General features: G+C 49.7%; 4 long non-coding RNA genes across 5 annotated transcripts; 1 reads left to right on the top strand and 3 right to left on the bottom strand.

Moving 5' to 3' along the window:
• Positions 1–90: 90 nt before the first annotated feature.
• LOC140695542 (uncharacterized) lies at positions 91–4,917 on the bottom strand. Its single transcript, XR_012071190.1, has 4 exons — positions 4,658–4,917; positions 3,951–4,139; positions 1,472–1,596; positions 91–226 (listed from the first exon to the last, which is right to left on the bottom strand). It is a non-coding gene; the product is annotated as an uncharacterized lncRNA (long non-coding RNA).
• Positions 4,918–4,977: 60 nt separating this feature from the next.
• Positions 4,978–8,110, bottom strand: LOC140695543 (uncharacterized). 2 transcript variants are annotated; one of them, XR_012071192.1, is made up of 4 exons: positions 7,989–8,110; positions 7,500–7,671; positions 6,597–6,706; positions 4,978–5,212 (listed from the first exon to the last, which is right to left on the bottom strand). It is a non-coding gene; the product is annotated as an uncharacterized lncRNA (long non-coding RNA). The 2 variants fall into 2 exon arrangements; XR_012071191.1 differs by lacking the exon at positions 7,989–8,110 and having other exon boundaries at positions 7,500–7,771.
• A 1,281-nt stretch (positions 8,111–9,391) lies between these two features.
• LOC140695540 (uncharacterized) lies at positions 9,392–19,427 on the bottom strand. The gene is made up of 9 exons (XR_012071188.1): positions 19,230–19,427; positions 17,526–17,642; positions 16,949–17,106; positions 16,721–16,812; positions 13,405–13,482; positions 12,912–13,071; positions 11,734–11,857; positions 9,872–10,000; positions 9,392–9,528 (listed from the first exon to the last, which is right to left on the bottom strand). It is a non-coding gene; the product is annotated as an uncharacterized lncRNA (long non-coding RNA).
• Positions 19,428–22,129: 2,702 nt separating this feature from the next.
• On the top strand, positions 22,130–26,750 carry LOC140695541 (uncharacterized). The gene is made up of 4 exons (XR_012071189.1): positions 22,130–22,341; positions 23,732–23,982; positions 24,140–24,337; positions 26,482–26,750. It is a non-coding gene; the product is annotated as an uncharacterized lncRNA (long non-coding RNA).
• The last annotated feature ends 1,110 nt before the right edge of the window (positions 26,751–27,860 follow it).

The following is a 27,860-nucleotide window of genomic DNA, read 5'->3' as shown; positions in this document are numbered from 1 at the left end:
GTAATCTTGTGAGCTGATGCCACAGCACCCTGGAGGGAAGGGGTTTTCATCTGCACATAAATAGGGATACAATGTCCATTAAGAAAAAGGGTCCATACCAGATGTAGAAGTCTTCCTTTATAGAAACCTCTGCATAAGACGTATTGGACGACTTGACTCTTCACTGAAAGGAAGACTCAAAGTTCTCCACCTGTGCACGCAGGAAAGGGGTGAAACAGCCGGTTCTCTAGGGAAAAACAAAATCTCCCTTAAAAAAATATAATCTCCACGCCCCTGCTTTATTCGAATGTGGAATCCATATTGATACTCCACTTAAGATTCCGGAATTCCCAAACTGAAAAATATAATTCAACGTTGATCATATCACCTGGAGCCTTAGGATAAGCAACACAAAATTGTTCTCTAGGGAAACTTTATAAACCAGGATGTAAGGGACAATCATAGGAAAAAAATTGTACTCACTATAGAGAAACTCCCACAACTCTACACACACACAGACACACAACTATAAACAGAAGAAAATAAATGCCACAGGGAAGAAAGAGCTCACCGTAAAACACAGGATGATTAATATTCCAGAGCCTAAAATTATGAAACAATCTAAGAGAGAGCATAAAATAAGTATGACTGAATCATTAAAAGATAAAATGAATCTTATGTAACATAATGAACAATCAGGACATCATGTAAAAGAAAGCAGATCAATTTTTTTATAGAGCTAAACAGAACTTATGGAAACAAAATACAGATATCATTTGGTATATAAAATTCAACGTATGGGTTAAGTAACATTTTAATCTTCAATATCTAGGGTGTTCATTAAAATTCAACAGTAATCTCTAAAGTAATTGTTTAAAAAGAGAATAAAAATAAAGAAGTCAAAATGAAGAATGCAAAATACGCCGGTCACTATTCTAAGTTCTCCATCCATTTTATCACTTAATGCTCACAGTCTTTGAGGTGGATAGTACCACTTTTTGTATATGAAGAAAGTGAGTCTCAAAGGGATTACGTATCCTGGTTACATGGTTAGAAAGGGAGGGAACCAAGCCCGGATAGGCTGCCTCTACACGCCATGCTCTTAACCATGACCGCAAGGGATATAACCGGCAGGAGAAAAGCAGCGCAAAGCAAATAGAAATCACAAAACAAGAGGCCAGAAATACAACATCATCACTAATCACACTGTATTTAGATGAAATAATGAGTTAAAAGATTTACAGATTTCATTTGTTTACCTGAGACAAAGCAGAATTAAAACTTAAAACTGGTTGAAAGCTTAGAAGAATACCAGAAAGAAGTCAAAAGTTAGAGCCAGAAAAAGAGACACCTGAGAAATACTAATCAATGGAAAGGGAATCACTCAAGACTCCCACAGGTTCATAGGTACCTGAAACCCCCCTTGGCCTGACACTTACCAGCTCTGTGCCTGAGCAAAACACTCAATCCCCCGGAATCTTCGTTCACTCACCTGTGAATGTAAGGAACGATCCCTCCTTCCATCCGGCCAATTTGTATTGACTGCTGTGCCACGGGTACTGGTCAAGCCACCTGAGGTCCGTCAGTGAACAAATAAGGATCCTTGTCCCTGTAGGACTGAGGAAGAGCAGAACATAAACTACAGTCGTGACAGTCATGTGAAATATATGGTATTCTAGAAGGTGATAGAAATAATATGATCAGGGAGAGGGGGTTTCTGGGGCAGAGACAAGGGGAAGGCAGTCTCCAGTTTAAAATGAGATGGCCAGAGCAGGCCTCACTGAGGACCTTGAGAAGGGGGCGCTAGTTGCTGAGCTTCCTCTAACACAGCACCGCACACTGGGTGATGGGAACTACAGAGGCTCACTGTCTCACAGCCCTGGGGGCGGGGAGTCTGCAGGCAGGGTGTCAGCAGGGCTGGTTCCTCCTGAGGGCTGGGAAGGAGAGGCTGGTCCAGGCCTCTCTCCTTGGCTTGGAGACGACCGTCTTCTCTCCACATTTCATCACGTCATCTCCCATGTACACGTATCTCTGTGTCCACATTGCCCCTTTTTATCAGGACACAAGTCATACTGGATTAAGGCCCACCCTAATGACCTCTTCTTAACCAATGACCTCTGCAACAACCCTATTACCAAATGGGGTCATGTTCTGTAGTCCTGGCGGTTAGGACTTCAGCATATGAGTTTGACAGAGACCGGCCAGGGCAACAGGCCTGTGGGTGCAAGTCTGATGTCCCCAAGGGCCAGCAGGGAGGCCCGTGTTGCTGGAGCAGAGTGAGCCAGGGAGAAAACCGGAGATGAGCTCAGCTTGGGGAGGGGGAGGAAACCTGTAAGGTCACCATAAGGACTCTCGCTTCTTCACTGTGTGAAATGAGAAGCCATTGCAGGATTTTGAGCAGAGAAGATCACACCCAGGGTCTCACTCATGCCTGACTTAGGCGATGAGGATGAAAATATTTAGGCTTTTGAGCTGATAATACTTAGACTACATGTTGGACTTTGAGTTGATGGTGTAGTAAATGAGACTCTGGAGGGTGTTGGGATGAGGTGGATGCATTTTGCATGTGGGATGGACAAGAACCAGTGGAGCCAAAGGGAAGAACTTTGTAGAATAATGGCCCCCAATATGTCCATGGTCTGATCCCTAGAACCTGGGAATATGTCACTGTGCATGGCAAAAGGGACTCTGCAGGTGTGACTGTCAAGGACCTTGGGATGGCAGATCACTGTGGGAAAGCAAACGTCATCACGGAGGTCCTTAGAGGAGAGAGGCAGATTGGTCAGAGACAGAGATGTGAAGTGGCAGCAGAAGTCACAGTGACACAGGGCCCTGGGCCAAGGAGTATGAGCACCTATGCAAGCTGGGAAAGGTAGGAAGATGAATCCCTCCAAAGAGCCTCAGTGTGGAACGTAGCCTTGGCCACACATTGGTTTTAGTCCACTGACATTGACTTTGCACTTCTGCACCCTAGAACAGTGAGAAGATGAATGTGTATTGCTTTAAACCACTGAGTCTGTGGTCCTTTGTTACAACAGCAATAGGAAAGGAACTCAGGAACCAACATGAACATGAACCACTGGCTGCCTGCTGTGCTGGCAGGAAGTCCTTAGTCTCTGATCCTGGGGGAGTCTCCTGTCTTCTGGCAGCATCCACAAACTACCTCATGCTAACTTGACAGCTTGCAGGTGGTCAAATCATAACCCTGCACAGTTCTTGATATTTAGTTAATAAAAAAGATGGTGTCATCATGGGTATTTTTCCATTTTTAAATACACTTCAGTCTTCTAATTGAGAGACCATGTAAATAGTTTTTAATCTTAATAATAAATAACTGTGGTTTTATTTGGTTACTTAAATTATGAATAATAATATTCACATTAGTAAAAGTTATTAAAATCAACATTCTTCAATGAAAATATCAAGTTTCTATTTGCATGAACATGTATTAACTACAAGAAATGTTCCATGCTTTGTTCTACGAATTAGTGTTAGGGTCTTAAAGAATAATACTTTCCTCAAAAGATATTATAGCGAGGGGATTCCTTTTGGTGGAACAGTTCCTACATAAAATCTGGTGCATGGCTCAGGCCACAGGGAAACTAGAAATGATAGAAATCAGGAGGCATTATAAACACAGAACAATTTTTAAAGGAATTAAAAAACTGGATGTGTGAAAACAAAGAATCAGAGAATATTCTGGTGAAATAAAAGTATTTTTCAGCTTAAGCAAGACACTGGGTGAATAAATCTAAAATGAAAAAACCACCCAGAGATTAGCAGCGAGTCATGCATGCAGTGTGACTGATCAAAACCAAGTTGTTTCCAAACCAGTGTTCAGGCTTGCTGCCTTCATGAATCAAGTCTGTGTGGCACCAGGCCACCTTGAATACATGTTGATGAGGTATTTATAAGCCCTTCAACATCCCAGCTCCAAGCCCACACACACGAGCCAGACGACCATCACCTACACATCTGCAAAACACACAGCATGGTGAATAGCACTTTTCTTGCTCAGTAGCCGGTGGCAGGGTAGTGTGAGCAGACAGATATACAGGGACACAGGGACACAGAGGCACCTCCCCTCACTCAGCTGAAAAACTTCCGTGCATTCCTGGGGACAGGATTGTCATAAAGTGCACCATGCATTGATCCTCCTCCTAGGAAAGAAACGACAGTGTTGTCCTCAGGTTTGAGCAAGGGTGGCCAGGGGATCTCAGAAGAGCTGTTTCAGCACAACCAATGGAAATGTCGGCCACCGTGACCACGAGAGACAAGTCCCCTTCCATCCCGGTAGGCACTTGGGCTCCTGATAAAACTGGGCTCAGTAAAGGGTTGAGTAGAAGGCACAGACCTGAGGGGTGCCCCAGCAAGAGACAGGAGGTAGGGCCTGGTTTATGCTGCCATCAGGAATTTTCAAAACAGCAGAGCTGAGATGGATCATCTACCCCAGACTCCTAGCCTTAAGGTTAAAAAGGTGGCAGCCCTGACAGGCAAAGCAACATGCTAAAGGCAGAGCGTGGTAGTGACAGTGCCAGATGAAACGCACCGTGCCAACCCCATTCAAGGCCACTGACACTGAGGATGGGGCCAGGTTTCCAAGTAGGAGAATGAAACAGTGTAAATACTTTGTTCCCCCCAAAACCCCAAAATTTTTTTTAAAGGCACAAAAACTCACCTTAACTAGCTCTCTTCTGAGGGGGCTCTCTTCTGTCTCTGTCTTTCTGTCTGTCTCCATTTCCCTCTCTCAGACACAAACACATACAATTTTGTGAAAGGGCAATTCCTGCCATACAAAGACAGACTTCACATCTTCAGAAAGACACTTGACAAAGCACGTTTCTCAATTCAAGTCTTTGTGTGAGGTCTGAGCAAATGGCTTATTTTCTAGAACAATCGGTGGTTCCAAAATCAGGAGATCATCTTCCCCAACGGAAGAGTTCTGGTCTGTATTGATGAAGTTGGGGATGTCACATTTCATGAGCCTGTTCAGCTCCACCTCTGGCCACCTGCTGCATCTGAAGGCTTCCTGGAGCCGAATATCACTGTCAAGGGCAATGGTTGAGATACCAGCTTTGGCCTTGTCCAAGTGGTCCACTTCATTGATGTAGCAGGGAAAGAGGGACCTAGATTCATCATTGTCCTGCCAGAGAACATCTTGGGCACCAGCGGTCTTCCAAAGTCTGACACAAAGCTGTTAAGTCTGAATCTCTTCTCGGGAGACTCTGCATTGCTATAAAGAACACCAAAATAAAAGATCGCTCACACTCTAGCTCGGTGACCTGAAGAATCATAGTTTTTGCCATCTACTGAGAGTAAATCCCTGCACAGATCACGCTTACAAGCACTGGAAGTGAGAGACATCACTTCTGAACACATACAATTAAACCTAAGGCAAAAGTCTCAAGTGAGGGCCCTAGGACCATCCTGAAAAGACATCGCTCCCTGAGAATCCTCAATATTGGTGCCTCGAACACCAGTGTTTCTCAGTGGGACACTCAGATCATCTTCACCAGAATTAAAGTCCTTTTAAAAATGCAGAATTCTGGGGTACACACCCTCAGAGCCTCCAGAGGTAGGGACCGGTAGTCTGTATTTTCATAGCCACCAAGATCACTAACCATGCTCAGGTTTAGCAGCGCGGTCTACATCGGGTCACCTGAGCATCGACAATGCTGTCTCACGGGGTGGGGGGGCCATGTGTGTCAGGGTGCTTTCCTACCCACGTGTCTCCCCTGATTCTCAGAACTGACAGTGCAGCCCCATTGGGCAAGAAATACCACCATTTCACAATGCATACGCAGGGCGCCCGACTGACAGATACAATCAGTGATAGGAGAGGGGACAAAACTCAGGTTCCTGATCCCTTGTTTCACTTACTGTGGGACAAATGATCAGTTCAAGGGTAATAAATCAGTGAATGAGTGAATAACATGACTCTCGTTAGTCCAATGAGTGCCTGGAAGAGCGAGCCTAGGCACACTGAGAACCATAACAGCCCATCTACTTAATTTCCATCCTCCTCAGATTTATGTAAAGGTTACTTCCACCCAGGCAGTGACTCCTTAAAGGCAAGAATCATGTCTGAACAAACTCTCAAATCCAGAACAGAACAACTAGGCTCTGGAGTCTGTGTTTAGCGAGTGTTGAATCTCAGTGATTCCAGCTCTTACACCTTGCCTTCCATCCCACCCCTCACGATATGGCCCTTATGACCAGTTCTCCCGGGGCTGGGGCCACGGAACCCATTTACAGGACTGGAAGAATCTGATCATATAAACCATCCCCCAGATTATCATCAAGAGTCACCTGCATTTCAGGAATCGGTAATCCCAGAAGCTTTGCAGTTCAGGCAGGTGAGGGACTTTTATATCAGCTGTGTTTTCTACTGTGACTGCCTGGGTAACATCAGACAAGGAATTATCAAAAGCCTGAGCTTTTCCTTTCAGGAATAATCTACTAAACAAATCTCGTTGACCACTCAACAAATGTGATGTAAAGATCAATGATTTACACAAGAGTACAACATTCACTAGGTCGTTGATTTTGAATCCGACAAAAATCATTTGAGAAAGATTGACAGAAGGTAGCTTTAATGCAAATTTACGTATTCTTACCTTTCAGTAAATCATCTTCCCCTACTTATCACTTCACCCAAGTTTAAAAGATGTTTGAGAACAGGGATGGGTGTGCCAGCAATCTGTGACCCAATAACCTAAAATGTCACCTAGGAAAAAGAGGGAAGTAACATATTTTTAAAAAGTATGGTGAGGACAGCAGGGCCATCCCCCAACTCCACACTAAGAAGCTCTGAGTAATAGCTTTCCTGTCTGCCTGGGGCATCAGCTGATGTGAAAACCCACCTAGAAAGCACACTGTCCAGCAGCTCTTCCATAACACAGGCTACACTTTCTCAGGATTAAGAATTGGGCCAAGTAACCCCTTCACTGAAGAATAAAGACAAAGGAGAACAAGAGAGTTCTTCCCCTCCCAAGGGGAGAGCCCAGACCTTGGGCTGCATGCACTGAGCCCACCTCCCAGGAGAAGGATAAACTGGAGAAGGACGTCCTGCGAAACTAGGGAAGCAAAGGTAGAGATGGGAACAAATTGACCAGCTTGCCAGGGACAGCCCCCTCCGTTGCTGCATTGGTGGCTGCCTCAGTCCCCTCAGCACATCCTGCCCACCTCCGGTGGCTAAGCTGTCAGAGAAACTGTGCTTTGCAACCTGGGGCAACAGAGGCTGCCCCCAGGCCAAGCTGCTGGGGAGATGGGAGCTAAACCACTAGCTCCCAAGAGGCAGACCCCATACTCTCACCATCACCCCGCCGCCCCCCAACTTAACGCACCCCCGTGACAATATGACCCTGAGATTTGTGACCTGGGAACGAGAGGCAGCAGAGGCCGCCCCCACATCAGGCCTCCAGAGAGATGGGAGGTTATCCTCCAGCTCGCAATAGGCAGTAACCCTCTCCTCTCCACCCCCTGATCTCACCGCACCCACCTCCCAGGAGCAACCTGACCTGGTGTGGTGTGTCAGGCGAATCTTGGGCAGGAGAGGCCGTCCCCAGGCCAGGTCAGGGGAAAGAAGAAGTGGCCCCATTAGGCAGCTGCGACGGCTGGCTGCCCCTTCCCCTCGACTTCATCGCGCCCGCCTCCCAGGAGAAAGCTGACCTGGAGATGGGCATCGGGCTTCTTGGGCAGCAGAGGACGCCCCCAGGATTGGCCGCGGGGAAGAGAAGGGCAAATTGACAAGCTCCGCCCTGCAGGCCCTCTACCCTCGACGTCGCCACCCTCGCACCTTAACGGCACCGCCCAGGGAGCCCCTCCCCAGCAGGCTGAATGGGACAGGTGTGTCTGCTGATCTGGGTCAGGAGAGGCCACTCCCACACCAGGCCATCGCGCAGATGGGAGCCAATCTACCAACTCCCCAATACATCCCCATCCCCCCGCATCAGCCACCGCTCCTGCCCCCTGACCTCACAGTGGCCTCCTCTAGGGAGCAGGCTGACCTGGAGATGGACGTCCGGCGAACTTGGAGCATCAGGGACCGCCCCCAGGGCAAACCATGAGGAGAAATGGGAGCAAATGGACCGGCTTCGTGGGAAAACGCGCCGTTGCTTCCACCACCTCAAACATATCACGCCAGCCTCCCGGGGTCAAGCTGACTAGGATACACGTGTCCCGTAACCCAGGGCAACAGAGACCGCCCCCAGGACGAGCCGCGGGGAAGATGGGAGTAAATGGGCCCGCTCCACCGCTGCAGGCCTCCGACCCTCGCCACCCTTGCACCATGACTACCCTGCCTCCCGCCCCCAGCAGGCAAAGTGGGACAGGGGTGTCCCGGGACCTGGGGCAGCAGAAGCCGCCTGCAGGCCACGTGGTGCAGACATGGAGCTAATCCACAAGCTACCCCGGGGCAGCCTCCCTATCCCCGCAGCCACCAACTTACCAGATCCCTGACCGCACCGCACCCATCTCCCAGGAGCAAGCTCACCTGGAGTCGGACCTCAGGCAAATCTCCGGCGGCAGAGGTCGCCCCCAAGCCAGGCCGTGGGGGAGAGAAGAAATGGAGCAACTCCCTGGAACACATCCCCTGCCCCTGCCGCCTCCGCCGCCGCCTCCCAGGAGCAAGTTCATCTGGAGACCCGCGTCCCGCCTCTAGGGCAGCAGAAGCCGCCCCTGGCTCCGCCTCCGGGGAGAGCGGAGCGAATTGATCGGCTCCCCCGCGGCAGCCTCCCTCCCCCCGTGGGTCCCGCACCTTAACGGCCCCGCCCCCACTCCGCACTCAGCAAGCTGAGTGGGACAGGAGTGTCCGGCGACCTGGGGAAGAAGAGGCCGCTCCCAGGCCCAGCAGCCGGGACAAGGCAGCTATTCCACCCGTTCGCCAGGGGTAGCCCCGCTCCGCCCCTCTGCCGCTGCCGCCGCCCGCTGACCTAACCGCCCCACCTACCAGGAGCAAGCTTACCTGGAGTCCAACATCTGGCGAATCTCCGGCGGCCAATCCCCACCCCAGGCCAGGATGCAGGGAAGAGAAGAAATCGACCGGCTTGCCCGGGCAGCCTCCCAACGGCCACCCCCACCGCCGCTGCCGCCGCCCTAAAGCATTGCAATAGCCTGCCTGGGTCAGGCTGACTGCAAGGATGTGCACTTGCCTTCTTATCCTGGCCAGGTCCCTGAGCACCTCCCTGCATCCCTACACTCCCTGCACCTCTGCACCCCTGCTACTCTCTGCAATTCTGCATCCCTCCACCCCCACATCCCCTGAAATGCCTGCGCCCTCCACAGCCCCTGCACCCCTGTCACCAGTTACACTTTTGCACTGCTTACACTCCTGCACCCCTGCATGTCCCACACACCACCTCTTGGGCCTTTGGCAGAGTCTCTGCTGTTAGACCAATGCACAGTGACTCACTCTTTGCCAGTATATGATGCATCAGTGAACGGACGTCAGGGGTTGCCTGCAGGAAGGTACATGTTCCCGGTCACTAGCCTGGGCCACTAGGGTGATCTCTGTGAGGTCACCCAGGACGAGTTCAGAGATGCTGTTCTCTGGGAAGAGAGGAGTTGAAACCGGTCTTGAGGTCAGAGCTGTGCTCACCAGGCCGTCCACGCTTCATGTTTTACACAGGGCTTCGGAGAAGTGAAATGGATCTGGCCAAGTAAGACCGGCCTGCTGTGCGCCCACCTCAGTCCTGGGCTCTGAGTCAGACCGACTGGCTCCCACACTCAGGGCCCAGTTTGGGCACCTGAATTGTCCCTTTGAGGCATCCCATCAGTTCTCAGGATGAAGTCTGGCTGCTTCCACCCCATGGCCCTCCCTCCTACTGTGCTGGCCTCAGGAAGGTTCCTTATTTGGGTAGGAAGGCAGCCCACACCCTACCCCACCCCTCACCTTTCTCTAACCAAGGCTGGTGCTGTCTCTGTCCCTCAGAGTCTGGGAAGCCATCCCTCTTCAGTTATGTCCCTTCTGAGATGGACTTGTTTCCACTCAATTCTAGGCGAGGATGCACCATGGAATGCACTGGGTAAGAGAACCAAAATAAATAATTTCTTCTGTGAGGTTGTCTGTTTATCTACTGGGGCTGGGCTGTGTGTAGTTTGCTACAGCTAATTGTGTGAGAGGCTAAAACAGCCTGTGTGTCCTTGTTTTCATCTCCCCGCTGTCTTTGGGTTTTCCCTAGACACTCCTGAGACATTTACTTCTTTTAGTTTTATTCCTGTTATTACACACGGGCCCTACTGACATGGAGGTAAGGTGTTGGGGGAGCGGGACAGAGCAGGGCATCTGCAGTCCTGTGATTAGTTCTCATTGAGCCTGTGCCCTGAGCTGTGACCTCTACAAGTTTGTCTCTTTTCCCCCACCCCAATTTGGGTGACACAGAAGGGATTTCCCTTCTCCCAGGTTGGTTAGGCTCTGGTAAAATTATTTCTCATTAAACAAACAAACAAACAAAAAACAGCTTCCCCCAATGAAACAGAATGTTCTGGGTGTATTTCAATACAGTTATTTTCTCCTTTCCAGGCAGGAAGCATGAGGAGTTATCCTCTGACCTTCATTCTGAGAACAGGACATGGTCCTGGATGTAAAATACATGAAAAAGAGCATGGGGCCCCTCTGACTGGCCCCCTGGAGTTGTCACACTCTGATATCCCCACACTGAGCCTCCTGCTGGCCTCAGGGACCTGTTAAATCTGCCTGCCCCTGGGGTTCTTACAAAATCTGGTTCTGCCTTGGGAGCTGTGACTCTCCAAGCCTGCCCGCTGTTCCCTTTGCAACCTCTCTGGGTTGGGAGCAGCTTTCCCCCTCAGTTTTCTGGGATCTAAGAAGAGCAGTGGGTTTGCAGCTCCCTCAGATTTGGTGTTATTTTCAGGACAGGAGGAAGAACTTCTGAGCTCCACACGAGCTGGACCAAAGGCTGGAATCCTCCCTTCCTCTGCCTCTGTGCAATCAGTGTCTGTGGTTCTAGCCGAGTTTCTGAAGATGTGGACTTAAACACACATATCCCAGCCCCCACAGGAGCACACAGTCCCATAAATCCGCCTAGTTTCCACTGGTAACTATGGAGCCGATGGGGACACGGGTTTCGGGACCACAGAGGCCTGACTGCACGACTTGCTCCGTGGCCTATTTACGTGGTTGCTCCGGGCCTTGTCTGAAGTGGCTTGCTTACCACACCTGGTACGTGGGAAACACAAAATAAGTACTAGAACCTTCACTTTTTCTCCCTCCAGGGCCTTCAAACATAGAAAGTAATAAGTGAACTCAGACAGCCTAGTCACCACAATGAGGTCCGTCCAGCCCGGCTCTCCTGAGTGATGGGCACTGACTTGCACCTTAACTCGGAACAGTAGAGGAACCGCCTTCCTCTAACTGGGCCTCTCCCCACACCAGGCACGCCCGCAGCTCAGACGGGGCCAGCTCCCCCACTGAGGTGTGTGCTGGTGGCTTCAGTGTGACCTGGCCCTGCCGGGACATGAACCTGCAGTAAGTGAGGTGGAGGGTCGGGTGGAGGGGGTCCCTTCTGGGGTGGCAGGGGGCCCGGTAGCACCCCTCCCAGCCTGGTGCCTGGGGCTCCATAACACCTCCTACAGCTCCTGGGTTGGCTCCGGTCCTGGCCACTCCACACACCCTCCCAGTATCTTTACATTATGTCCCTTTTCTGCTTTTATCAGCGAGAAGTGGCTTCTGTTGCTTGCTCAGTGAAACAGTACATCGGGAAACCAGACTACTTCTAACATCAGTAAAATAACAACCTCGGTCAGCTCGCCGGGCAGACCGTGCAGCACAAAGGCCTGAACAGGGCTGTGCGAACGGCTTACGTGAAGGGTCCTCATCATCTGTCTTCAGAGATACAGAAGCCGATGGTTCAGGTAAAACCTCAGGGTGGGATTGAGGAATCCAAAGCTGGTTGGTTTCAAAGGCTAATTGGTCAGACCAGACCCCTGAGCTGTGGTCAGAAGCCTGGCTCAACGTCACGCAGACTCAGCGCCCTAAGTGCCGGGTGGGGCCGGTGCTGTTCCCTTTGCAGGCCCTCGTTGGGGATTCAGTGTAGCCCCTTAAATACAGCAGAAATTCCAGCCCCATTAGCCCCCACCCTGAGTGTTCCATGACACAAATCCCGGGAGTGTTTAATTTTCATCTTTGTTTAGGAGGATGAAGGTGGTTCAAGAGAAGACATAAATTCACACTTAGTGACACAAGGTCACAGCCAGTACTTCCTCCACAGAGAGCTATGTGCTCCCACAGTGGTGGCTGCAGGCTGGGCAGAGACCCTCTGCAGGTCCCAGAGGGACTCGCTCCTCTGGCCACAACTCATGGGTTGGACAACAGATCCGGAGGGTGACAGAGCATCTTTCCTGGGAATTTGGACTGACACATAGAAATCAAGTTCACTCATCTGGGGATTGGCGGAGGGGAGGGGCGGTGGTTGAAAATCAAATGAAACCAGAGCATGAGAGAAAGTTAGAAGTGAAAGAGCTAGAGACAGAGAGACTGAGCTTGTGAGAGCAAATAGTCAGAAAGAAGGCAAACAATCAGGGGACAGAGGAATTCCAGCTCCTGACAGTCTAGTCTGTCCCAGCCCATCAACGACCCCGCGAGATGTTTAATAACATTCCAGTTTTGCAGATTAGGAAATAGGCTGAAAGAGGTGGGGGCTGGGTTTGGGTGCACAGTTAATTCAATTGCCGCTGGACCCCACACTTCCCATTGCCTGAAGGCACCCTAATCCTCACTGGGACCCCTGTGGTCCCCTGACAGCCCAGCACCCTGATCAAAGGGCCCCTGCGGGAGTGGGAACCCCTCTTGAGTGTGGAGAGTTCCCTGCCCCGAGATGCCATGCATCAGCAGGCTCCCGCTCACCCCAGGTTAACATCAGCCCAGCACAGTCTCCCGACCCGCTTCCCTCCCTGCCAGGCACCCCCATCCTTACCACCGAGTGTACTGCAGGAATTCAGGCACAGGGATGCCCAAATCAACACGAGCCCACCGGCTATAGAAACAGCAGACTCCCAGCCCCACCTGGGTTGCGAGGGGACAGAAGGTGTCCTCAACTTTCATGTGTCTAAGACAATCTTCTTCAGCTGGAGGTTCTAGAGAAAAATAAAAGGTCCAAAACATAGTTCGGTGAGGAATTCCTCCAAGGACCTGACTCCAGTGTCTACAACAATGTGTACCTACCCCCGGACTTGGGTGAAGGTGGATTATTGATCAGCACAACCACTGGTGGCCCAGCTCCTTGGCTTGGCTGCCCAGAGGGGGCTGGGGGAATGGGTAAGGCCAGGGCACTCAGGAAAAGCACAGAGGACCTGACCTCTCCCTTCTGCACTTGTAAACCCTTCCCCAAATCTCAAGGCATTGGACAGAGAGCCGCCACAATAATGAGATGCTCCCATCTCTTCACTCACTCCTGTCGGTTCACTTACATGCTGAGCATCCACTGGGTCCCAGGACATGACACATAGGATGGCTGATGGGACAGGCTTGGTCCTTCCCCCTGGAACCTGTTCAATATGATCAAAGAATGATCACTCATAAAGAGTTTCTCAAAACTATACAGAGACCAAAGACCAACTGCAGAGTGAACCAAATTTAAAAATATATATGAAGATCCCCCAGACTCCCCGCCTAAGGTTAACAGCATAAAGCAAAAAATTCTTGCCTTTAATCACCAAGGAAGTTGTCACTCCCTCTCAGGTGGAAAGGAGAGTTATTCTTTGAGCACGTCACAGAAGTGCTCCATCGGATTGGACCAGGGCATCTACATTCATTCAGCAAATGTGTATAAGCTCCTACTACATACGGGAATCTCCTAACTAGACCGTTCCCAAGGCACTCGGGCTTTATCAGTCAACAAAGTAGACATGACTCCCCATCACTGGGGGCTCAGAATTTTAGCAGAGGAAACAGGCAGCATGTTGGGGTAGCAAGAGTTTGGAAAAATTTTTAAAAAAGAGTGATATGAGCAAACTCGGGTGATGGCGGTCGGGTGGGAGGCAGGCAGGAGGGAATAAGGCAATCCTGGCAGATCTCACGGAGTAATGAACTTGAAGCAGAATAGATCCGGAGGAAGAAGGAAGAGCCGGAGCCAGAGGCCCCCAGAGTGAGGGGGAGAGTGTGGGCAGAGAGGCAGAGCACGCCGGGTCCTGAGGCCTTTGTGACGACTTTGGCTCCTAATGACATGGTGACACGTTTAGTGAGTTTTGAGGGGAGGGGTGATGTAGTCCAACTTATGCTTTTGTGTTTGTGTTTTTTGGGGGGAAGTAATTTATTTATTTTAATGAATGTGCTGGTGATTGAACCCAGGATCTCAAGCATGCTAAGCATGCGGCCTACCACTGAGCTACACCCACCACCCCAATGTATGTTTTTACAGGCTCCCTCTGACTCTGTGTGGATGAGAGATTGTAGGAAAGCAAAGATGGAAACAGGAGGCTATTGGTATCCAGGAAGGGCTGAAGGTGGCTCTTAGGAGGGCGGGGAGCAGAGAGCAGGTATTTAATTAAGACAGAATATCCAGAATTTTCTAACAAGCTGGATTTGCTGTCTGTGAGTGTAAAAGAAAGAGAGAGAAAGGACATGGTTCCAACATCTGGGCCTGGACAATGGGAGGGATGTCCTCTCCGGATGGGAAAGGGGATGGGAAAAGGTGGGGCTGAGCAGGTGGAAAGGGGCTGGTATCAGCTCAGTTCTTCAATGTCATGGTTAAGGGGTGTATTACATATTGCCACAGAAGTGCCTAATAGGTAGAGGAATCTGTTTTCTTTTTCTTTTTAACATCTAAAAAATATAATTTAAACATATTAATTGTATTATGTGAATGATTTGGGAATTTTGCTTCATGCCAAGTTATATGTTATATATATCCAAATGGAACATATATCAAAAAAGGGGAGAAATGAGGGCTTTCACATAAACTGACTGTCCGTAACGTAGGTAAAATTTCAATAAAACCAGTCTTCAGGGCAAAAACCTCATCTCGGTGTTACATAAAAATAAATGAAAAACGACTATGTTCATGTACCATTATTTCATGTTACATAATAGCCCCAAACTAACACAGTGTTTAACTATGAGGCTTGTAGAAATACTATTCCCTTTATTCAAATAAATACAGAAGTGCAGAAATGTTCTAAGGTAGAATTAGCATCTTAGTGGAAATAATACATATTTGAGCATTTTACATGATATATATGTACTGATTCAAAATTTGGAAAAGTAATTACATAGTAGAACATATGTATGAATGAGAAAGCAAGATGAATGAAAGGAAAAGAATGTGATGTGAGTCTCAGGGATAAAGGCTCAGATAGAAAGGGGAAATCAGGGAATTTTGGAGAAATCGAGAAATTGATGGCATGCCAATTTCCGAGGCTGGGTTGCTTCCACCAAAGGAATAGCAGAGAGAGAGAGGAGAGGCCCAGGAACAAACCCTGGGGAACACCCACAGTATATGTTTGGAAAAAACAGGAGACATTGGCAAAGGACCAGCCAGCAGGCCAAAAGCAGAAACAGACAGAGTGATGGGCTGGAGGTTGAGTGAAGCAGGAACACGGGGTAGGAAGGATGGAAGAGCTGGGTCAAATGCTACCGAGGGACCAAGCATGATGAGGAGTCAAAATTGACCACTATATTTAGCAACATGGGGTCACTGATGGCCTTGACAGGGCAGTTTCCATAGAGCGAGGGATCAGGCGAAAAGCCAGAGTGGGTGTAAAAGGGGATGGCTCAAGAGAAGATGCAGATAGTGAGTTTAAACAACTCCTTAAAGATTTGCTGCAAAGACACAGGGTGGCAATTGGTGGGGGTGAATTAGGGTCAAGGAGAGCTGTTTGTTTAAGAGGATGGACGTTTATATACTGATGGGTGCCAACTAGCAGGAGAACAAAATAGATGAGGCAGTGAAAGAGAGGATGGTTTTGGGAGTGACAACCCAGAGAAGATGGGAGGGATGGGGCCTCGGGGACTTTTGGAGGAACTGGCTTTCGATGCCACTTTTAATAAGCAGTGGGGCACCGAGAGTGAAGGTCACAGACATCAGAAGGCGAGCGGATGTGCTGGGAGTTGCTTGTGAAATTTCTCTTCTGTTGGCTTGTTTGCTTGTTCAAAGTAGAAAACTAACCTTACCAGCTGAGGAACAAGGAGGAAGAAAGAGTTACTGGAGCCATGAGCAGAAGATAAGAAAGAGCCTTCCAGAGAGAATGGGACAGTAAAAAGGGCAGGGGGAGGCGGGGGATTGCGCTCCCAGAAAGTTACATTTTCTCTTTGACGTCCCCAAATGTTTGATGTGTTATTACCCTTCCTGCTGTCTACAAAATAAAAATTAATTATGGTTCAGAGGAAATGCTATTTCATTCTAAGAGGCTGCCTGTTCCTCAGGAATGGTCATCTTAAACTGCAAATTTTACAAACAATGTTGAAAAGATGAACCTGTGTACCTAAAATCCCCTATTTTCTATTAATCTGTTTACTACTTAGTTCCCCTATCAATAACACATAACAAATACTGCCATGATGGAGGTACATCGATGCTTAAAAGGAAATGAGATCTGTATCCTTTTGCTAAATTCCATGGCTTCCTTAATATGCAGTTCCACTTGGAATTTAGGAATGTCTGGTATAAGAAGTGAGAAACAGTTTGAGAAAATCCCGGCTCAGAATTACACATCACAACCACATCTCACAAGTATACACAGCCGTAAAAAAGTTTAAAAGCAAAACTCCGTAACTACTCTTACAGACCTTTGCAAACCTGGGCCTGCCAAAATGTTTCCAAACTGGAAAGGAACTCCAATTTCTTGCCTGGTACCGGACCAGAGGCTGGCCATCCTTTCCTGTAAAAGCGAGAGAGTAAATAATTTCAGTTTTGCAGATCATTTTGTTGTAACCATGCAGGTAGGCAATAAGAAAGCTAAGAGCACTGTGAGACAGGAAGCAAACGGGCATGCCCACACTCTCCCTTCCACTCACGGAAGCTTCTCTGTGGTGGGGAGGTTTGCCACAATCACTTGCTTCTTTGTTTCCATTGGTTTCTTTGTTTCCACCTTACTGCTCAAGCTCAGAACTTCAGGTGGGCCTGATCCTTCAGCATCCATGAAGAGAAGGCTGAGCGGGGTTGGGAACCCCACCTGATGGAGAAGAGAGATTACTGGGAGGGACATTGTGGAGGCCACCATGACACGAGACAATCACACCTTCCGGAGTGAAAGGGAACGAAGACAAGAGAAGGACACAGTAGTGGGACCCCTAGGTCGCCTGCCAGGCTTGTTCTCCCTCCACGGCAACCATGGGGGCCTGGGGGGTGTTGGGCTTCAGCTACGGTGACTAGGATGAAGGGACTCAATATAAAGGACCCTCCACCTCCTCACTAGGTTCCAAACGCAGCCCCTCTAAGTCCACCCTCTGAGTTTCTGGAACTCTGCTGGAAGAATACGTGAGCAGGCCAGAGCCAGAGCCCAAGCCAAACATGACAGGGGTCTCGTGGGGCTGTAACCCCATGCTCAGTGGTCGGGGACTCCTTGCAAATCTGCAGAAATCCCTGTTCCACCTCATTCCTGGGAGAAACCCCAGATCTCCTCCTGCTCTGTCTGTTCTTCTCTTGAGGCTATTGTCCTGGAGGGATGCTGAGTCCTTGAACCTGGTCCTCCAAACGTACATAAGCAGCCTGTTCAATAAAACAAATTATGCACTTTTTCACATTTGCCAGTTTTTTGATTCCAGAAAGGCTGTGGGACTCATTCTCACAGTCTCCTGTGCCGCCACCACATGGTGGCCCTCTGCTCATGTAAACACGATTTCCCACAACTGCACCCTGCCTCCCAGCTTGTCAGAGGGGAGTGTCCCACAAAGACACAGGTGTTTGTGAGGATCCTGTCCCCCAGCAGAAAGCCTGCTCCTGGAGCCACGGACAGGGATCTGGCCTCCTAAGCCGCTCAGCTCTAATTCAAAGCCTAAAGTGGGGGCCCCGAACATTGCTGAATGACTTTCTGAATCACCTGGACTGGAGGGGACTGATTTTCTTTCCAGGAATGGAGGTAGCGCAGCCTCCATTTTCAGGGCTGACCTTGACGATGGATCTAGTTCCCCCGACTGCACCGCAGGAAGGAGAGGCCCTTCCATCCCACAGCTTGGAAACCCAACCCAATGGAGTACTGAAGCAGTGCATTGCTGCCAGGTCCAGCATCCCTGCAGAGTGGCCTCTGCCCTTGAATGAGCCCCTTCCCAGGGCCTTTTTTGCCCGGACACGACCACAACCCAGTCTGTGCCAGAGCTCTGGGGCTCTGCGTGTCCAGGGCACACAGGTGGGACCTGAACCAGGTGTCCCCTGGGCCTCAAGGGAGAGAGGTCTGCTTCTGCATCAGGGGAAGGTGACCCCACAAGGCTGGCAGGACACTCTCAATATGGACCTCCAGGAGCCCTGAGAGCAGTTTCCCTGCAGGTGTTAAGAGCCATCATCAGGAGGGCAGGCCCCTCTTTGTGCAGACCATCCAGCAGTGCTGGGCCCACGTGCTGACCTCAGAAATCTACATGCCCCAGGATACCCCAGGCAACCTCACAACTTCGTCACTTGGTGACCTGGGTACCACGAGCTCCTTGGCCATCCCATGAGGGTGGTCCTAGCAGGCATGGTCTCCAGGTTCTCCCGTTGAGAAATCCCCCTGGGTTTCTGTGGTCACAGAGCACACACCAGAAGATTCTAGTCCTGCAGTGACCCCCACAGCAGTCAGCTCCCCTGTGCATGTCCAGGGACAAATGACAGCAATTTATTGCCAGGAACCGTGATGAACAAGGGGGTGGGATTCCATACTAAGTTCAGGATCCTGGTAACTCACTTTGCACCCCAAAAAGCTTCCATGAGAAATGTGTGTATTGGGATGTCTGTGCCCCTAGAAGAGCTGTTCCTGAGGGTTCCTGGGACCCTCCAGCCCCTCTCAATGTTCTCAGATCCTGGGTCTAAATTTCTATCTGCCTCTTTTGGTGTACGGCCACCTGTGTCTCGTGGTCACAGGTCACTTTATTGCATGACTTGGCATGTTCTTAGTGCTCGTCCTCCACCCCTGCACTAGACTCCCAAGATGTTCCCACTGACCCTTGGCTCCCTGGGTGGCTCGGGGGGCCCTAAGTCTGCACCCTTCACTCTCCTCCTCTACCCCCACCTCTGGGGCCACCCCTAGGTGGACTTGGAGGTGTTTGTGAGTCTTACACAAGGACATGTCTGGACAAAGCAGGACCCCACCCCCGGAAAACTCACCTGCTCCCTTCTCAGAAGAGGACCCCACAGCCCCACATTGCCTCCCAGGGGTCTACTCAGGACACAGTCCCCCAGTTCTGGGCAAGGTGTCTCCCTGGAATCCTTGCTTCCAGGAAGAGTCTCTCTGTCCTTCTTCAGAGTTTAGAGGTGTTCCCATGTCCCTGACCACCAAGATGCCCAGCACAGTCCCTTCACTGACCTGGAGAGACAAGGAACTTATGTGGCCACAGGTCTCACAGGACACACCTGCAGGGACCCCAGGCTAAAGGGCTGTCGTTCTGCCTTCTCAGGTGTGGCTCCCGTGGTACCTTTTTGCAGGGGGCCCAAACGGGGAGTGTGGCCCAAAGCAGTTCATGAGGCTCTCTGGGCAGGGAAGACTTGGGCCAGGTGGCCTTGCCTGGTTTCCCTGCTGGGCCACTCTGAAAACCCCCGCTCCTCTGGCTGTGGCTGGAGGCCCCCCAAACCTCAGGGCGGGGCCCTTTCTCTCAGCCTCCACTGACTCCAAAGCCACGCTGGTGCTAACGAGGGTAAAGAGCTTTCTTGCCTTCTTTGGGCCAAGTTGCCACAGGTGGATGCTGCAGGGAGCTGGAGAGAGGTAGCACTTGCTCAGCTGTGAGTGGTTAAGCAATTTGACACCCTGTCAACTAGCCTTAAACATTGGAATGAGGACTTTCCCGGTAAAGCTGGAAGTTACTTTCAGTAACTTGTCTAAAGATTTCTTTTTTTTTTTTCCACTTAAAGACTCATAAAACCTCTCCCAGGTCATTCCTGGTATGGACCATTATCCAGGGATCAATCAGGAAATGCAGGAGGAGAGGGGTGGGGGTGGGGGAGTGGGGAGGTTAGATCAGAGCCCACGGAGAGGAGATGCCCCTCCCAGGAGCCACACACTGGGCAGTGACTTCTGGCATCCAGCTCTCCTGTTCTCAGGCCCATTCCATCTGCGGGGTTTTCCAAAAACATAATGGTGGAAGGGCCATGGAGGACACCTAGAACTTCCAGAATAGACAGGGGGAGCAGAGTTACCATGCTGGCCCTGGGTTTGGAGACAGACCTGCAGTGGAGACCACAGGCTTCTGAGAAGCCAGTTTCGAAATAAAGGCAGTATGCACTGGAATACCCGGCTCGAGAGAGTGCTTCATCATAGACATGTAATTTACATAGTTCTCACCACTAAATTCTGTGTTCCCAACACGCTACATGAATGACGGCTTCAACACACATTCACTTCTGAGATGTGAACAAGTGTAGAGCCGCTCTTTCATCCAGCATAATGGGCATGGCTACACCTAAGAACACTTACCAAGATTTCTCAGCAGGAGCCAATTTCGAAATAAAGGCAGTTTGTGCAGGAAAAGCCTGTTGGAGTGAGGGCTTCCCCATACACATGCAAGTTATATAGTTCCCCTCACCATGAAACGCTTTTCCCAACATGCTACATGCATGAAGGCTTCGACACACATTCAGTTCTAAGATGTAAGCATGTGGAGAGCCGCTCTTTCATTCAGCACAAAAGGCATGGTTACACCCAGGAAGATTTACCCAGATTTCTCAGCTGCTTCCTTCAGCCAGATTCAAAATAAAGGCAGTTTGTGCTGGGAAAGCCTGTTGGAGCGTGTTCAGAGCTGTTTCGGGCTCTGTCCCAGCTGGAGGGTGCAAAGCCCAACCTCCAGAAAGAGGGACCAGGACCCCACCCGCCAGGTGGTGTTGCCTTTGTTGGGGAACAGTGATCTTTGGGTAAGATATTTTGCGGCTCTCTCTAAAAACTGCTTTGACTTAAGTTTGCATCCTTGTCACCAGTTCCAGAACAACAGAAAAGGCATACCCTACATCCCTTTGCACTCAACTCTTCCCAAAGAGCAAATATTTGTCCATGAAAATACCAGCTGCTCTTCTAAGGCCCACTAAATACCCAGCAGTGTGGGCGGTGCACTCTTGATCAGGGACAGGAGGAGAGGGAACAGCGGTCCTCCGGCAGGCTTGGCCTGGTGTGGCAGCTGCGCTGTGGGTGCGTGGTGGGGAGGGAATGCAGGGAATCCTGTTTGAGGGGCCTCTGTGCACGCCTGCATTATAGTCTGAGGTTTCATACAAAGGCTCCAGGCATCCTAACTGATCACATATAGCCCCCACCCTTGGGCTGGAACCACCAGGAGATAAGTACCTGTAACAGGGACAGTGCCTGGTGTGGGGAGAGGTCATGGGACACTCCGGGGGCAGGGGCGGTGGTGCTGGGGAAGGCAGGGGATGCAGTGAAGGGTGGAGGGAGCAGGGTCCTTTGCTTGGGGGTGCGAGTTCTTTGGGAGACCACAGGGCATGGCACACATCATCCCCACCCTATACCCCAAATTCCTAGCCCCGCCAACACAGGGGCTGCTGTGCACCCTCTCAATGTGGCTCTCCTGTAAGACCGCACCCAACCAGGCATCTGGCACCCTGCCCTACCTCCCCTCTTGGAACAGATCCCGTCTTCTTGGAAACTGCCTAGCAGCGCGTATTCAAGGCCGGCAGCCGGCCTGGCGGATCTGCACTTCAGGTGCCCTACCTGGCCAGCCGTGCCTGCCTGGGCTCAGTCCTCTATCTTGCCCACCGGTAGCCTGGGTCCACTTCCGGTTCAAGCGGAGGCCCCGGAGCCCAGGCTGAGCCCGGCACACAAACAGGTGAGGGTGCCCCCGCCCCGCTGCCCCGCCGCCCGGCCCACTGGTGGCAGCACTGCCCCAGCCTCAGGCCGGTGCCACCTGCAGGTGAGGACGTCCGCGCGGCCCCGCCCGCCCCGGCCCCGCCCAGCTGCCCCATAAGCCTCCCCCCACTCCCGTCCTGGCCGCGCCCTGGCTCCCATTGGCTCCGAAAGTTCTGCCCTCGCACGTCTAGCCTCGGGAGGACGCAGACGCAAGCGCTAGGGGAGGGCCCCGCGGCGTTGCCATGGATACAGACGCCGCGCTCCTCGCGGGCCGGCGTGCGCTTCTGGGGCAGGCAGCGGGCTCCGGAAGTGTGCAGCTGCCCGGGACCATGGCGGTGTTTGCTGCTGGGGATGGCGGCTTGCTTGGCCGGGCCACTAGTTCTGGCCGCGTCAGTCGGCGGCCGACATCCTTTCTGGGGCGGCGTCTCACAGACGGTAAACGTACGGCCGTGCCGTTGGCGGGGCCAGTGGACATGGACCGGGGTGGGATCCGGGTTGGTGTGGCGGCCGGGGAGGGCTGTGGTGCCGGGGAGCGGGTTGGGGCGGGGGGGACAGGGCTGGGGCACAGCCTCCGGCTTTCCTCCCCCTCGGGCTCTGGGGCTTGGACCGCGAGTCCGGGTAGCCCTGCGTGGCCGCGGCCTCCCAGAACCCCTGGGAAGGGCAGGTGGAGGACCCGTCTTTTATGAAGCGGGGCCTTACCCGGGTTTTGAAGAGCCCCAGAATCAGATGTTGGAATAGGGTGGTTTATCAGCCTTGTATATCAGCAGGGAAATTTCAGTTCCATCCAGATGTTGGCTCCTTCGATAAAACTCAGGAGTAAGACAAGGGTCAGTGTCAATTAGCAGTTATCTAGGGCTTGACTCAAAATAGACTGTGCGGGGTGTAGAGATGGTAGATGGGCCCTCCCTTTCAAGGTTGGTAGTCTTCTGGGATTAGAGGCCTCAGTTGAGGATTACATCCTCATCTGCAGTAATGGAGGTTGTGGGAAACATTAACACAGAGAAGGGAGGGGTGTTGCTGCGGTAACTCATTAAAGAAGCCAGGACACTTGCCTGGCTCTTGTGTAGGAGAGTCTCGCCTAGGGTAGGGCAGCAGTTATCAAAGTGAGTCCGAGGCCCCTGAGATGCAAGACTATTTTCGTAGGAACGCCGGGAAGTCACCTGCCTTTTGCACACTCTTGCACTCCCGAGTTTCCTGTGGGGTTTTCCAGGGAAAACCTGGTCTGTGATATCACAAAACAGGTAATGTAGAGACAGATAGAATTAAGCTCTCACCAGTCCAAAAGAGATTTTCAGAAATTAAAATCACTGCTATTCCTCTCATTAATGATTTTTGTTTAGAAAAATATACTTATTTTTTGCTTAAGAGTATTAATGGTAACATATAGTAGGTTGTTATTATTTTTAAGTGAACTCATAAGCATTTTTTAAAGTTCTTATTTAACTTCTAACACAGGAACTATTGATAGATTTAACCTACATAAACAGCAGCCTTTTGAAGTCCTCAGTAATTAAGAGTGTACAGGGGTCTTTAGGCCAAGAAGTTTGAGGGCCCCTGGAGAACGGGTGCTCAGGTACTAGTCAGGTGCTTAGCGTTGATAGACAGATGCCAAGATGTCTTCTGCATGTGCTCCCGGACTCGAAATAATTGGCCACACAGAGATCGGTGGGCAGTGCCTCCACTATACAAACCAGAAGCTGCTGAACGTGTCTTGAGTCTAGGCCATGTGCTGTGCAGAGCTTCCCATTGTATCTGTTCTATCTAAGCTGGGATTCCTGTGCAGAGACCTGGCCCTGAAGACCCGCTCTCCTTTGCTCCCTCCCAGGTACCTTCTGTGTTATGTCAACCCTCCGGAGGGCTTCAGCCTCCGTAGGGGCGTCTGTATCCATATCGCCTTCCTCCTGAAGACCCTGCTGAAAATGGAGGAGTCGGTGCTGGTGATACCCCCTTGGGGCCGCCTCTACCATTGGTAGAGCCTGGACATCCACCAGGTCCGGATTCCCTGGTCTGACTTTTTTGATCTCTGAAGTCTCAACAGAAACATCCCTGACACTGAGTACGAACAGTTCATTGCAGGTGAGATGGTGATCGTTTAACTGGGGCCAGACGGTTTTTGTTCTGGTTCTGATGTGAACATCGGGCCGTCTTGCTTCGGGCTTGTCAGTCTGCTTAGGGGCCGTGCTCATGTTTCCTGCACTGCAGGTGAATTTGGTCTTTCCACAATTTTTCTCAGGAAATATATCTGAAGTGTATGAGCTCTGTGTTCCCTCCCCTCTGAAAACCCTGGCCTTCTGGTGAGATGGAGCGGTGACAAGGAGGCCACTGCCACAGAGGCTTTGTCCCAGCAGGACTCGCTCCCAGGGCATTAAGGGCCATTCTTACCTGAAGGAAAACACGATGTATGTGTACCATGGGCCACGTGCTGGAGAAGGTATGTAACCTCTCATTCAGTATAATTTGGTCCTGCTCAAGCTTCCCATTTTACTTTTTGTAGGAGGTAAGATTTGAAGATTTTCTTTGAATACAGCTATTTAGAGCTTATCTTTTTTTTTAATTGAAATGTGGTTGATTTACAATGTTTAGTTAGTTTCAGATATACAGCTGTTTTGTTAGTTTCAGGTATACAGCATAGTGATTCAGTTGTACATATACATAGTCTATTCTTTTTCAGGTTCTTTTCCATTATAGGTTGCAAGATACTGAACATTTTCCCCTGTGTTCTACAGTGAATCCTTGCTGTTTGTCTGTTTTACATATAGTAGTTTGTAATTGTTAATCCCAAACTCCTAAGTTTGTTTTCTAAGTCTGTGAGTCTGTTTTTGTTTTGTAAATAAGTTTATTTGTATCTTTTTTAAAAATTCCACATATAAGTGATATCATATGTTACTTGTCTTTCTCTGTCTGAGTTATTTCACTTTAGTGTGATAATCTCCAAGTCCATCCATGTTGCTGTAAATGGCATTATTTCCTTCTTTGTTACAACTGAGTAATATTCTTTTATATCTAAATACTACATCTTTATCCAGTCATTTGTCAGTGGGCGTTTAGGTTGCTTCTATGTCTTGGCCATTGAAAACAATGCTGCTGTGAACATTGGGGTGCAGGTATATTTTGAAATTAAGGTTCCCTCTGGATATATGCCCAGGAGTGGGATTGCTGGATCAAATGATGTCTTTTTTTAGTCTTTTGAGGAATCTCCATAATGTTTTCCACATTGGCTTCACCAAACTACATTCCAAGCAATAATGTAGGAGGGTTCCCTTTTCTCCAAGCCTCTCCAGCATCTATGGTGAGTGGATGTTTGAATGGTGGCCATTCTGAGTAGTGTGAGATGATAACTTATTGTAGTTTTGATTTGCATTTCTCTGATAATTAGTGATATTGTGCCTTTTTTTCATATGACTATTGGTCATTTGTATATCTTCATTGGAGAATTGCTTGTTTAGTTGTTCTGCCCATTTTTGGATTGGGTTGTTTTTTTTTTCTTATTAAGTTGTATGAACTATTTTTATAGTCTACAAGTTAAGCCATGTTCAGTCTCATCTTTTGCAAATATTTTCTCCCAATCCATAGGTTGTCTTTTCGTTTTGCTTATGGTTTCTATTGCTTTGAAATAGCTGATAGGTGTAACTAGGTCCCATTTGTTTATTTTGGCTTTTATTTTCTGTTGCTTGGGTGGATTGCCCTAGGAAAACCCTGCTGAGATATATGTCAAAAAATGTTTTGCCTATGTTTTCTTCTGAGAGTTTTTTAGCGTCTTGTCTGTTTAAGTCTTTAAGCCATTTAGAGTTTGTTTCTTTTTTGGTTTTTTTTTTAACTCTATTATATCCTTTCGATTTGTGGTTACCCTATTTTTCAAGTATATCAACCCATTACCATATCTATTTCCTTTAGACTGATAATCACGTAGGCTCCAACACATCCTAAGAATAATGAGAAAAAGGAAAAAGAAAGAAAAAAAAATCTATCTTTTCTTGCTACCGTCTCCCTTTCCCACCATTTTGTATTTTGATGTACTTTTTCTTTTTTACATCTTCATGTTTATTGTCTTGTAATTCGTTATGTCATTTCCAATGATGGTTTTCCCATTTCTATAGCATCCTGCTTCCTTTCTGTTTAGAGTAGAACTTTTTAATGTCTCTGTTTGGTTCCATATTGCTGAATTATCTCCCTAACCCCCTCCCCCCTGAGCCTCTGAATACTCAGTACAGGGAAGCCAAACCATCCTAGCCTTCATCGGTCCTGGGATGCAATCTTCAGAGTGGGAAAGAAGAATCATTGAAAAATAATATTCTGTTTGTTGCTTTCTACCCTTGCCCAGAGAGTGAGAATCACCTCTGAAGGCGGAGGAAGAAAGATGGGGGCACGGGGCACAAAGTCTTTTCTCCTTTTGCTACTGAAAAAATGATTTCTTTTGTAATTAGTGATGATGCCCTTTAAATTGGTAAGATCGAGATTCCACAGCGTCAGCGCCTGTGAATAACCAGCTGGGAGAAAGCCCTCCAGGGCCCCTGTAGTGGGAAAGGCAGCCCCTCTGAGCACCTGTTGTTCTGTATTCTTCCTGCCTCCACACAGGTTCGCTAGGCACCATGCAGGACGATGCAGTTCCCCAAGGTGGAGGACTGGGAGACCCCTGCTTGGTGGCGAGCCACAGGGGCCCACACTTGAAGGACAAAGTGAAGAGTAGTGGGACAGGCATAGGAACAGAGGATGGTTGAGACCCAGGATAGTTTCCTGGAGGCCAGCAGGTGAGACTGGCGGGGCAGATGGGGCCCTGGTGCATGGGCAGTCCTTGAGGGATCTGAAGCAAAGATATGAACCAAGATACTGGATTCGTGTGGGGGTAAATCGCCCCCTGGAGGCCGCTGGGCAGTGCAGCTGGCCCAGGAGGAGCGGGCACTTCCCCACATTTGGGTTGACAGATCACAACCAACTCACTGGGAACCGAGAGGTACAGAGATATTGTTAACTTTTTGTCCCTCTTCCTGGAAAAAAATTGCTTTCTGTTGAATAGCCTGTGTAGTTAGTGAGAAATAAAGACATGAAGTAACATTTCCTCAAAAGTCATCCATTGTGTAGTTGTTAATAAGTGTCAAATGCAAACTTGAATAGATTAAATCAAACAGTCATCATCATATTTTAAAATCTTTTAAAATAAAAAATCTTGCTGTCTTTGTTCTTCATTTCAGGGTTCACTTGGTGATAATAGTAACAAAAGCAACAGCAAACCTTTAAAGAATTCTGTCCTGCTGTTCCAGGAACTCTGTGTTCATGACAAACCAATGAGGTGGCACTTTACAGGAAGGACAGTCATTAATCACACAGCTAGTAAATGGCAGGGGTGGGACTTGAACCCAAGCTGTCTGGCCCCAGAGCCCCCTCTCAGGCCCTTCAGTGCAGCTTATCACTTGGTATGCCCAACGCAGGCCAGCATTAAAGAGCAGCGTGACCTTGGCCAAGGCTGCTTCACTGCTTGGCCTCTGTTTCTTCATCTGTAGAATGGGGGTGTGGGCAGTGAACTCTGTGAGCTCAGTGGTCACTTCCTCCAGCTCTGCTATTCTACTGCTTTGAGTTAATTTAAGAAGTATCCGAGCCCCTGAATGGCCCAACCATAGGATGGCACTTTGCTAGGCCGTGGGTTACGGAGAAAAATAAGATCAGCCTGCTTCTCCGAGGAGCCTGTGTCCCTCCACGGCAAACGGCTGTGAGGCCCAGGCTCCCTCGCTGGCAGTCGGGGACTGGGCAGGAATGTCTGATAGAAGATGGAGGCAGAGCCCCTCCGGGAACAGTGGTGGCCACAGAGCTATCAGGAGCGGGAGCATCTGTCCAGGCTGCTGAGAGGGGGGCCCTCATGAGGCCAGTAGCCCCCCAAACTAAGCCCTCAGGACAAAGATCCAGTCATTCCTGCAGTGTCACAACAGAGCCAGTCCATCCTCATCACTGTGCCCATGTGC

This window comes from Vicugna pacos, unplaced genomic scaffold (genome assembly GCF_048564905.1).
Source record: "Vicugna pacos unplaced genomic scaffold, VicPac4 scaffold_320, whole genome shotgun sequence".
NCBI classification, from domain to species: domain Eukaryota; kingdom Metazoa; phylum Chordata; class Mammalia; order Artiodactyla; family Camelidae; genus Vicugna; species Vicugna pacos.
Note: the sequence above shows the minus strand (reverse complement) of the source record. Positions and strands in the feature narration are given on the sequence as shown.